This window comes from Convolutriloba macropyga, chromosome 8, assembly GCF_964194025.1.
Source record: "Convolutriloba macropyga chromosome 8, txConMacr16.3, whole genome shotgun sequence".
NCBI lineage: Eukaryota > Metazoa > Xenacoelomorpha > Acoela > Convolutidae > Convolutriloba > Convolutriloba macropyga.
In genome coordinates, this window is record NC_134475.1 from 1,252,344 (window position 1) to 1,263,831 (window position 11,488).

The 11,488-nt window shown below is 34.0% G+C and overlaps 1 protein-coding gene across 1 annotated transcript in view; it reads right to left on the bottom strand.

Annotated features, from left to right (window-relative positions):
- Nucleotides 1-1,231, bottom strand: part of LOC142344372 (uncharacterized) — a 65,424-nt gene extending 64,193 nt beyond the window's left edge. The window contains exon 1 of the mRNA XM_075395970.1: nucleotides 1,076-1,231. The gene's annotated coding sequence lies outside the window, so the exon portion shown is untranslated. The remainder of the gene's footprint in view (nucleotides 1-1,075) is intronic.
- Between the last annotated feature and the right edge of the window lie 10,257 nt (nucleotides 1,232-11,488).

An 11,488-nucleotide genomic window follows, 5' to 3' on the forward strand; every position in this document is an offset into this window, starting at 1 on the left:
AAACTAGATTCGATCAGTTAAATTATAGTAGTAAGATCACTATTTGGGAGCAAGAGCCCAATTTTGATGTTATCTAACTAATCCAGTCTTTTAACAAAAACAGCGAAGTGATTATAAATGCTTGAATTTAGACAAAAATTTTTATATTAAGACCTTGATAACTCCCTAAAGAATACGAAAATCGAAAAATTCTTCAATAAAGATGAGACATCATATCTGTTTGGTCCACCTGCTTAGTTGGGATATAGCTTTTACTTCCCCAGATGCAGATGATTTTTCACAGAAAAGTAACAAACTGTATCTTTTCCGTTTATTTCCCCGGGACGTTATGTGCATCCAGCTCATTACATAGTTAATCATATTGTAAAAACGTGGTAGGTGCGTCTTGAGGGTGCAAAAAAAAGGCAACCACTAAGCTAGGGGGGGGGGGGGGGGCACAAACGGAAAAAATCTAACACACTCTACAATATTACTTGATGTGTTTTTTGGGGCATCGAAAGTACTGAGGGCCAAAAGCTCTACGTTTGGAAGTTCTTCGTTTAATAATATAAATGTGTAATTTTTTAGATTAAGCATGGAAATCTATGTTTTGAATTAATTGAAGAAAACACTCCTAGCTTTCTACGCAAATTTTTTTGAAGTTAGATAAATGAATTCAATAAACAAAAACATATCAGGACGATATTTTTCGTCTGCGTCTCCCCACCCCCCGTTGAGAAATTTTCGTTTTTAAACATAAAAAATCGTCGGTATCGTCGTTTTTTTCGAGCAAAAAAACGACAAAATTTTCTATGATGTTTTCGTCCGTATTGCCGTTTTTGTTCGGTATTTAAAATAAGAAAAATTCAGTATCATCGTTTTTAAACGCAAGACATGGGCCCCTTATAAACGTAAGACCTCTTCTCAACTAGGGACCCCGCTTAGTCGGTGCATAAAATTTACGCCCCAAATCCACGCGCACGTGCCATATTTTTATATCTGGATCTACTACATGTAATGGCACCTTCTCCGTAACTGAGACGTGCGTAACTTACGGGGTGGGGCACAAAGGGAATAAATCCACAAATTCTAATACCTTCAAATCACAGTCGCTTCTTGAGTCATCACCATGAGAATAAAAATAAGATTAAACTCATCTCAAATACTTCGAATTATTACAATAAACGTTTAATTATTCGTTGTTGTACAATGGTTAAAAGCTCAAATAAAGAGTATTTCTTAAGCACGTGCTAACAATCAAACCAAACAATACATGACAATTGAAGACTTATGATAATGCAGACACCTTTTGTGAATTCGCCACTATACCCCCCCCCCTCTCCATTATGGTATGATTACCAAGATGGGGGCTATACGTTGTATGTGTGTGTGTGTGTGTGTGTGGGGGGGCTACAATGGGAAAGACCCCATATTTTATGGTCCATCATTACGACGGAAGAGGAGTTGTTGAAACCGTGTAGACTGTTTCAGGAAGGGTTGATCGGTAGTGGCATTTTTTTCCGTCTGCCCTTCCACCCTCGCCGTCAGATGAGTGTGCGCTCAATACTTGCACTAACAGCACTAACGCTAAATCAAATATAGGATACCTGACTGTGATGAAGTTGTCACTGAGATTATCTGGGATTCTTCAAGACCCACGTAGCCAATTGAATTGAATTGAAATGAATTGAATTTAGATGGATTAGTTGCAGTTACAAGTTGATGTATTTATTTTAAAAGCAAATAAACATTATTCCAACAAGGACGACCAATGAGAAAATCATTTCTCTTTGAGTGGTTGCCCAAATAAAAACCTAACATAAAAAACCTTTAACTTAGGCATGAATCATTTTTTTTGAACGAATTAAGATCATTTGGTTTATCATTGCTGGCTCAAAAGCAAATGATTTCACATTTGTCTGCATTCAAGGTAAGTTTAATTAAGGATAGCCATTGGGATACTTCTTTAAGAGTTTTGGGTAAGACTATTCCAGATTTTTTACCGGAATAAAATAGAATGGTGTCATCAGCATAAAGAACAATTCTGCAATCCGTTGCGGCAAAAGACAGGTCATTCACGTACAAAAGGAACGAAAGGGCCCCCAAAATTGAGCCCTGCGGCACTTCATATGCTATTGACTTTTGCGTTGATTTCACGTTATCCCATTGAACATATTGTTTTCTGTCACTTAGAAAGCTTTCAAAAAGATTGTTAATTTTACCACGAAAGCCTAAGGATTCAAGTTTTTTTGAGGAAAAATTGATGATCTACTGTATCAAAAACTTTTTCAAATCAAGCAAGCTTAATTGATAATTTTACCAAGATTAATTGTTATTTTTACTACGAAAGCCTATGAATTCAAGTTTTTTTGAGCAAAATTTGATGATCTACTGTATCAAAAGCATTTTCAAATCAAGCAAGCTTAATTGCCCATAACTTTTGCTCTCCATTACTGTCCGAATTTCTTCTCTCAGTTCTTTAACACCATCAACACAATTAGAACTCAGCCGAAAAGTAAATTGATTTAGGTTGAGAATGACATGTTTTTTAATGAAACTGAACAATCTTGTGTTTATTATTTTTTAAAATTTTGCTGAATGTAGTTTGCAAACTTATTGGCAAATAGCCAATTGAATCGAGATGTAAAAATCCAGTATTTTGAAGCGATTGTAAGGATCTAGTGTGTTCCCCCAGCTTGGTGGGAAAATAAATTTTACGCCCTCTGACGCACGTGCCATTTTCACATAGGTATGAACGGATCTATTCTGTTTCGGCCATCCAGGTTTTTGTACGCCCCCCGTTACAAAATATATGTTGTTATGAAGCACGCTACCATTTAAACAAATAGCTCGTCCGCCTGGGGAGGTAAAAGATGTAAGCCCACTAAGCTAAGGTGAAAGAGAATAGATTCCTATGTAAAATCATATAGTTTGCATGTGGGGGCATAAAAACAAAGCGAGGGGGCACAAAATAGATCAAATTATAACAATGTCAGGCAACCCAGCCGAACTGCAGAAAGTGTGCAGTGCGAGAGTTTCTTGTATATGTAAACAAGGCCAGAGGATAACTTCCTTGAAGATTTGGCATTCTCAAACTCTCAAGTTCCGCTTTTAAATCAAATTTCTAGAACTCTGCAAAAACAACATTGAAATTTTGCTTGACATCTCGAACTGTAAGAAAAACAACGCCAGCCTTACAGAGACTGGAATCTCTGTTAAAATGTTAACAATGAGAATATTGAACACGTGTAAAACATCGAACAGTTTGTACAAAATTCAGATCAATTTATTTTTTTGTTTGATTAAAAAAGGATGTTTACAAAATTATTGACTGTTGCGACAACGATAAAGCTTCTGGATCAGACTATGAAAATGCATGAGCATTAGAAGCCGCCGAGTACGCTATTGTTACCTAACTGTATTAAATTTTTAACAAGTGTATTGTAAGTAATTTTTTCTCCACAGTTCTCAAGCATGTACTTAAAACACTAGTTCATAAATAGGATCAACAATCTTGCTCTAAAAACTCTGCTATTGATTTCATTAAATCAATTGTAGAAATATTAGAGAAACATGACAAAGTAGATTTTCAGTAGGAGATTTAGTAATAGTCTTTTGCATAGATCTGTCTTCTTGCACAACATTTCCTCTTTTTTCTTTTTGCGCAAAGCATTCATGAAAATAGACCAAAAGATTCATTTTTATTTCCAACTATTCTTAAATCTTACCCATGTATTAGATTTCCATGCGACATACTTTGTAATAAAATTTTTGATAAATTGGTTAATAATCAAGGTTTTTCCCAAAGTACAGTTTTCGGACTGCGTTTTTCGTTCATATGATAATGTTTTCTCCTAAAAAGCTAGGGACGATTTTTACATTGTTCAGTTTGCAGACAATACGAGTTTGATATGCCAGTTTGACCTAAGAGAAAACATTTCAGAAAACGACGGAAGAGCTTTGGAAAAAGATTTAACTGTTTGATTAATAACCAGCTGACTGTAAGCCCTGTCAATACCGAATGGTTAGCTTGTAAGAACTTGCAAGTTTCTTGCAAAAGACTGTTAACTTGTAACATTTTTGCAAGTTTCTTGCAAAAAATGGTTAACTTGTAAGAACCTGCAAGACGAATGTCTAACTTGTAAGTTTCTTGCAAGTTCGTTCCTGTCGAGCACAACTCTTATTTGTTAATTCAATTTAACATTCATTAATTTACCGTAGAAAACGCGTGGGAGTTAAATCCTCTGTTTGGATAACATAATACAATTCAACCTAAGCAGAAAAAAGATTACTTTTCGAATTTTATCAATGCAAGAGAGATCCTTTTGCAATTCCATTAAAAAATAGTAGATCTCAATTAGCTTCTTCGCGATTGCTTTTTAAAAAATGTCCCAAAGTTTTGTCTTCGATTAAATTTTCAAATCCATGGCAGCATTTTCTCAAATTAATTTAGTGGCCCTTCAATTTATATCCTTTTTTATATTTCAAATTCACACTTTTCCAGATTTTACATTTTCCAAACATCCGTTTACATTCATGTCTTGCAACGTTTTTTTGCGGTTTAGAGCGCGCGCGTGTGTGTGTGTGTGTGCATATGTGTGTATGTGTGTAAGCGTCTGTGTGTGTGCGTGGTGTGTGTGCATTTGTGATAGAGGGGTGTGTGGTGTGTGTGTGTTTGTGCGAATGGTTAACATGTAAGTAACTTGTAAGTCGATTGTTAACTTGTAAAAACTTGCAAGTTCTTGGAAGAAAAACTTGCAAGGCGATGGTTCGCCTTGCAAGTGATTGCAAGAAACTTGCAATTGCTTACAAGTTAACCATTTGGCCTCAATCCTGGAATGCAGATAAAACCGGGCCTAAGTATTTTACACAAAAGGTCAGATTTCAAACTAAACCAAGTATTGTTTTCAAAGGCGTTATTTTAAAATCCCATCCAAGCTGCCATTACCTTGGTATGTTGATGCAAAAGTATATCTGAAGAACACCTGAAATTGGTTCTAAGTAAAATGGCGATTGCAATCTGTTCATTATATCTTGTCAAGAAAGACAAACCTTTGAGAGCTTAGAAGTGTTGAAAATTTCCGCTTTTAACTCAAATTTCTAGAACTTTACAAAAACAACATTGAATATTTGCTTGACATCTCGAACTGTAAGAAAAACAACGCCAGCCTTACAAAGACTGGAATCTCTGTTAAAATGTTAACATTGAGAATATTGAACACGTGTAAAACATCGAACTGTTTGTACAAAATTCAGATCAATTTATTTTTTTGTTTGATTAAAAAATGATGTTTACAAAATTATTGACTGTTTCGACAACGATAAAGCTTCTGGATCAGACTATGAAAATGCATGAGCATTAGAAGCCGCCGAGTACGCTATTGCTACCTAACTGTATTAAATTTTTAACAAGTGTATTGTAAGTAATTTTTTCTCCACAGTTCTCAAGCATGTATTTAAAACACTAGTTCATAAAAAGGATCAACAATCTTGCTGCACAAACTCTGCTATTGATTTCATTAAATGAATTGTAGAAAAATTAGAAAAAAACTTGACAAAGTAGACTTTCAATAGGAGATTTAGTAATAGTCTTTTGCATAGATCTTCCTTCTTGCACAAAATTTCCATCTTTTTTCTTTTTGCGCAAAGCATTCATGAAAACAGACCAAAAGATTCATTTTTTTATTTGCAACTATTCTAAAATCTTACCCATGTATTAGAGTTCCATGCGAGATACTTTGTAATAAAATTTTTGATAAATTGGTTAATAATCAAGGTGTTTCCCAAAGTACAGTTTTCGGACTGCGTTGTTCGTTCATAAGATAACGATTTCTCCTAAACAGTTAGGGACGATTTCTACAATGTTCAGTTTGCAGACAATACGAGTTTGATATGCCAGTTTGACCTAAGAGAAAACATTTCAGAAAACGATGGAAGAGCTTTGGAAAAAGATTTAACTGTCTGATTAATAACCAGCTGACTGTAAATCCTGTCAATACCGAATGGTTAGCTTGTAAGAACTTGCAAGTTTCTTGCAAAAGATGGTTAACTTGTAAGATTTTGCAAGTTTCTTGCAAAAGATGGTTAACTTTTAAGAACTTGCAAGACGAATGTCTAACTTGTAAATTTCTTGCAATTTCGTTCCGGTCGACCACAACTCTTATTTGTTAATTCAATTTAACATTCATTCATTTACCGTAGAAAACGCGTGGGAGTTAATTCCTCTGTTTGGAAAACATAATACAATTCAACCTAAGTAGAAAAAGGTTACTTTTCGAATTTTATCAATTCAAGAGAGATCCTTTTGCAATCCATTAAAAAATAGTAGATCTCAATTAGCTTCTTCGCGATTGCTTTTTAAAAAATGTCCCAAAATTTTGTCTTCGACTGAATTTTCAAATCCATGTCAGCATTTTCTCAAAATAATTTAGTGGCCCTTCAGTTTTATATCCTTTTTTATTTTTCAAATTCACACTTTTCCAGATTTTACATTTTCCAAACATCCGTTTACATTCATGTCTTGCAACGTTTTTTTACGGCTTAGCGTGTGTGTGTGTGTGTGTGTGTGTGTGTGTGTGTGTGTGTGTGTGTGTGTGCATGTGTGTGAGTGGTGTGTGGTGTGTGTGTGTGTGGGTGTGTTTGTGCGAATGGTTAACTTGTAAGTAACTTGTAAGTCGATTGTTAACTTGTAAAAACTTGCAAGTTGTTGGAAGAAAAACTTGCAAGGCGATGCTTCGCCTTGCAAGAACTTGCAAGAAACTTATTACATGTTATAGTAAGCAATTTCTTACAAGTTAACCATTCGGCCTCGACGCGGGAATGCAGATAAAACGGGGCCTAAGTATTTTACACAACAGTTCAGAATTCAAACTAAGCCAAGTATTGTTTTCAAAGGCGATATTTTAAAATCCCATCCAAGCTGCCGTTACCTTGGTATAATGAAGCAAAAGTCTATCTGAAGAACACCTGAAATCGGTTCTAAGTAAAATGGCAAGTGCAATCTGTTCATTATGTCTTGTCAAGAGAGACAAAGCTTTGAGAGCTTAGAAGTGTTGAAAAGTGAAATAGTTTCCTTGCCCTCAATAGTTAGGGCTTTGAACTGTAACCATAATTTGAACACATTTTAATTGGTTTCCTTTTCGATCGTAAGTCTTATTACTTTTAACATGTAAGTATTTATCTTATCGGTTATGCGTTTATTTTCCACGTTTCCTCCAAAAAAGTTGTACTCGTTTAGCGATAAAGTTCTCGGTGACTTGAATCAGAGTCACGTAAGCAATACTTGGAGGGCAAAATTTGAAATCTGACACTTTAGATAGGAAATTCTGGCAGTATAATTTGGTGCTGCAGAGATCTGCCAGATTGAAACTGACATTTTAATGTTTCGACATGTTAATTTACTTTGAAATTGCGCGTGTTATATTTATATATGAGGGCACAAAAGGTACGGGGCGCGTCAAGATCTATGTACAAAAATTACACCAAATTTTTAGGGATAGAGAAATTTGACAGTTCAAACGGATGGCGCAAATATATCAAGCAGACGCTACTTAAAAGCTGTTGCATGTACGGCTGATGAAAGCATATTTCACGCAATACCTGTAACCTGAAGCCCCTCCTGCTCAATTTGATCACATACACATTTATTAACAAAGTTCAGTTGCTCAGACATCTTGAATCTCATTCATTAGACTCTGCAGTCCTAATTCAGTCCATAGGGAATTCGACTTTCTACTTCATTAATATATTTTTCTGCGCCCTCTGCTTGTTGATTTATTTCCTTCACATTTTTAGATTTTAAGAAGCTATTTGAACAGCAAGCTATTTTAACTATTTGAAAAACGGCATATTCGGTAGGTTCATCAAATTTTTAATTTTCTGCAATACGAAAGAAAAAGAAACATTAAACCAGTCTCGTAAAAATTCTGATGTCATCTAATTATGAAACCAAGGGAAAAAGGTTTTTATTTTTTTTTTTGGTTTTCTAATTTTGATTTTGGTGTAAATTAAAAGTGAATTTCTGTTGATTTGCCTTTAATTGTTGTTTTTCGTTGATTTGCTTCTTAGTCTTAATAATAACAAGTTTAATCCACCTTCTGATGGAGCATTATCTGAATTAAATAGTGATTTTAACTGTTAGCCCATTTTATTGACCTAAAAACAATTTATCATCGAAAAACTTTTCTATTGAATCACGACTTAAGTTTGTTGCTCTTCATTTGAATTGTTGTCAGAGTTCTGACCATTCTGTTTAGTGGACTTGTAGATTTACATTGTGATTGTCCAGCTTCGATAATTTATTTTCAATTTAAATCTCTAATTTTGTTTTTTCATCTTACTTTTCAGTACAGGTTATAGTGAGTGCAGCGTTCGTTTTACTGTTTTCTGCAAAAATGAATGGATCAACTTTGAGATTTTTTTGATGCTGTGATTGAAAAAAGGTAGAGGCCACACAATAATGAAGTTATTCTAAAAGTTGGTCTTGGGTTTGGGATGTAATTTGAAATTGATATATGGGTTTTCTTCTGGATACGATTTTTTATTCTTTTTAATTCATCTATTTACTGGATGAAATTGTTTGTTTTCCTGACGAAATTGTTTTAGAATTGATTTTAATTTTTTTCACTTCCTTTGTTTCAGTGTTCATTCGAATTAAATAAAAGACTGCAAGTTTTTATTTTGAGTGTAGTATATCTTCATTATCAATTTGGATTTCGTTGTAACTTAAAAGTGATGTTTTTGATTTTCTAACATTTTTCGTAGAAAGTGGTTAAAATTTTAAGCGTAACAATTTGTGTTTAGTAAACCTTGAAGCCATGAACTTTCAAAAGGGTTGTGGCTTTGGTTAAGCGTTCCTTTTTATTTTTATACGTGTCCCATTGGCCGAAAAACAGACCGATGTTTACAGAATTTATAAGGTTGAATTTCATTTTACAGGTTGTGGAAACTGTTTTGTTTTTCTTCTTTTTGAGTACAATTTTCATTTTTCAGCATTTCTCGTGTTTTGGTTTCGCGTATACGGTTACATCTAACTTGAAAACCACTTGGTTGGATCGATCTTTTGATAAATTCAAACATAAAATGTTCCAGAGGAAAACGAACTCTTTCACAGATGATTTATCTCCTGATTGTCTAGCTTCGATAATTTATTTTATTTTAAGTCTCTAATTTTGCTTTTTTTCCATCTTACTTTTAAGCACCGGATACAGTAAGTTCAGCGTTGGTTTTATTGACTTCTGCAAAATTGTATGGATCAAAAGTGAGATATTTTTTATGCTCTGATTGAAAATATGTAGAGGCCACAAAATATTGAAGTTGTTCTAAAAGTTGGTCTTTGGTCTGTGATGTATTTCGAAAACGATATCAAGGTTTTCTTCTGAATACCACTTTTTGTTTTTGTTAATTCATCTATATACTGGATGTAATTGTTTTTTTTTCTCGGCAAAATTGCCTTAAAACTTGATTTGAATTTTTTTTACTTTCTTTGTTTCAGTGTTCATTCGAATTAAATAAAGGAGTGCAAATGTTAATTTCGAATGCAGTCTATCTCCGTTTCAATTGATGGAGTGTCAAGGTAATAATGTGAATGCGCGATGTTGGAACACTGTGAACCATTGCATATTGGCGATCTGCTTTGGGTTTTTGTTCCGACCCCCACTTTAGTGGGGAGGGAGGAACTATATACTCAACTGGGTTTTTTTTGTACAGTCAATTTTGGCCGACCGATATATTCATCGCAGAGAATTGTGAGTGGTATCATTGAAAAATCCGTCCAGCGTAGAATACGGAATTAAAAAGTTTTTTTCGATTTTCAAGTTTTACAGGGAGTCATCGAGGTTTAAAGTTTTGTGAACATTCGCCTGTTTTTGTTCACATTTTCAGTAATTTCTGCTAAAATTTGGCACAATTTCGCTAATTTAATTCAAAATAAGTTAAAATATTTAACGGCAGAGTGTTGTTGTTACCGTTAGAGATGGAAAAGCGATGCTGAATTGTTTGATTGAAGTTTTTCGGCTAAAACTTTTGATAAAATTTTCAAAATTCAAACTTTTTTCATCAAAAATGGCAGAAAAACAGTTTTTAGTTACTGAAATCCAGCCAAAAAGAAGTTCGCTCAAACTGTTGCTTTGGTTTTGCTCTAATAATTTCCTTTATCATTTTTGGAGCACATTCTAAAACTAACATTAGATTGAATTTTCACTGTCAGATGTCAGAGAGCCCATTTTTTGGTCCAAAAAGTTCGGATAGGTCTATTTTCAAATTAGGTCATCAATATTGCTTGCGGAACGAAATTCGATTGCAGATTTAAGTTCACTTTTTTCGGTCCGAATCTCTACCGCTATATTCTTATCTTAAGCCTATTTGCCTTTGTAAAAACGTTCCATCATTTTTATCTGCTTAAGTTGCTTAGAGTTTTTAGAGTTTTCAAACACATTCAGAGGAAATAAATGGTAGCATACAAATAAAAATTAAATTTTTAACTTTTTGAATTGACGGAACCGTTAATTGTACGTAGATATGTCGTATTTTTGATTTTTAATGGTTTGGGACTTTGAGTGCTTTTTTGGCTCTGCCTGAGGTTATATTTAGTTTCCAGTGACTGTTAGACTTTGAAATTTAATTTCTTAGTTTTAAAATTTGCATAGAAAATTGCTTCCTGACAGTCAGTAATAATTTAGGACACATGCACACAACAGTTGGCAAAAAGTATTAAATTTTGCTTGTTTAGAAAAATTGGTTTACAAAGTTTTTAATTGTTAGTTTGTTTCTAATCTGAAATTTAGCGAAGGTTCTACAATTGTTTAACCAGTTGCTACTGAAGAGCTTCTTTTCTACAAGCTTTTGAAATCAACTTTCGAAATCACCTTTAATCAACTTTTGATTTAAAAGTTAATTTACATCTCGAAAAATACGCAAAACATGTTTCAAGAAGTCGTATGATTTTTTTTGAGCTGAATGTTTGATTTACAAGATGCCAAAATCTGGCGCACTTGGAATTAACCATACAAATTTCAGGCTTTCCTGGAAAATAAGCCACGCCGATAACCCAAAAAATCTGAAAAATCGATAATCATAACCGCCTTTAGCGTGCAAGATCTTTCAAACAGTTCTTCACATCTAGCGTAGCGATAACATCTGTTCTTTGCAGGCAACTCGACTCGGCAACTTAATCAGTTTTTTTACTCTTTCAATAAGCTAGCGAATAACTGTATCAATGATTTATACGCGTGTTCAAACACCAAAATATTCTCAACTTTTCGTTATTGTAACAGCTAATTATTATCAACTACTTCATAAATCATTCAAAACTGAGCCATCACTTCGCCAATAATGAATATACCGCCTTAACATCAATTGGTACTTTTTATCATAAAACAGAACAGTCAACAAAAATCTCACAAAAATAATTACATTTCTTTTTTCATCTCTTGTTAGTCTTGGCAATTAGATGTTATTTGAATCTTCACAATTCTCAAACATGACTTTTAACAGCAAGTGCGGCAAATTC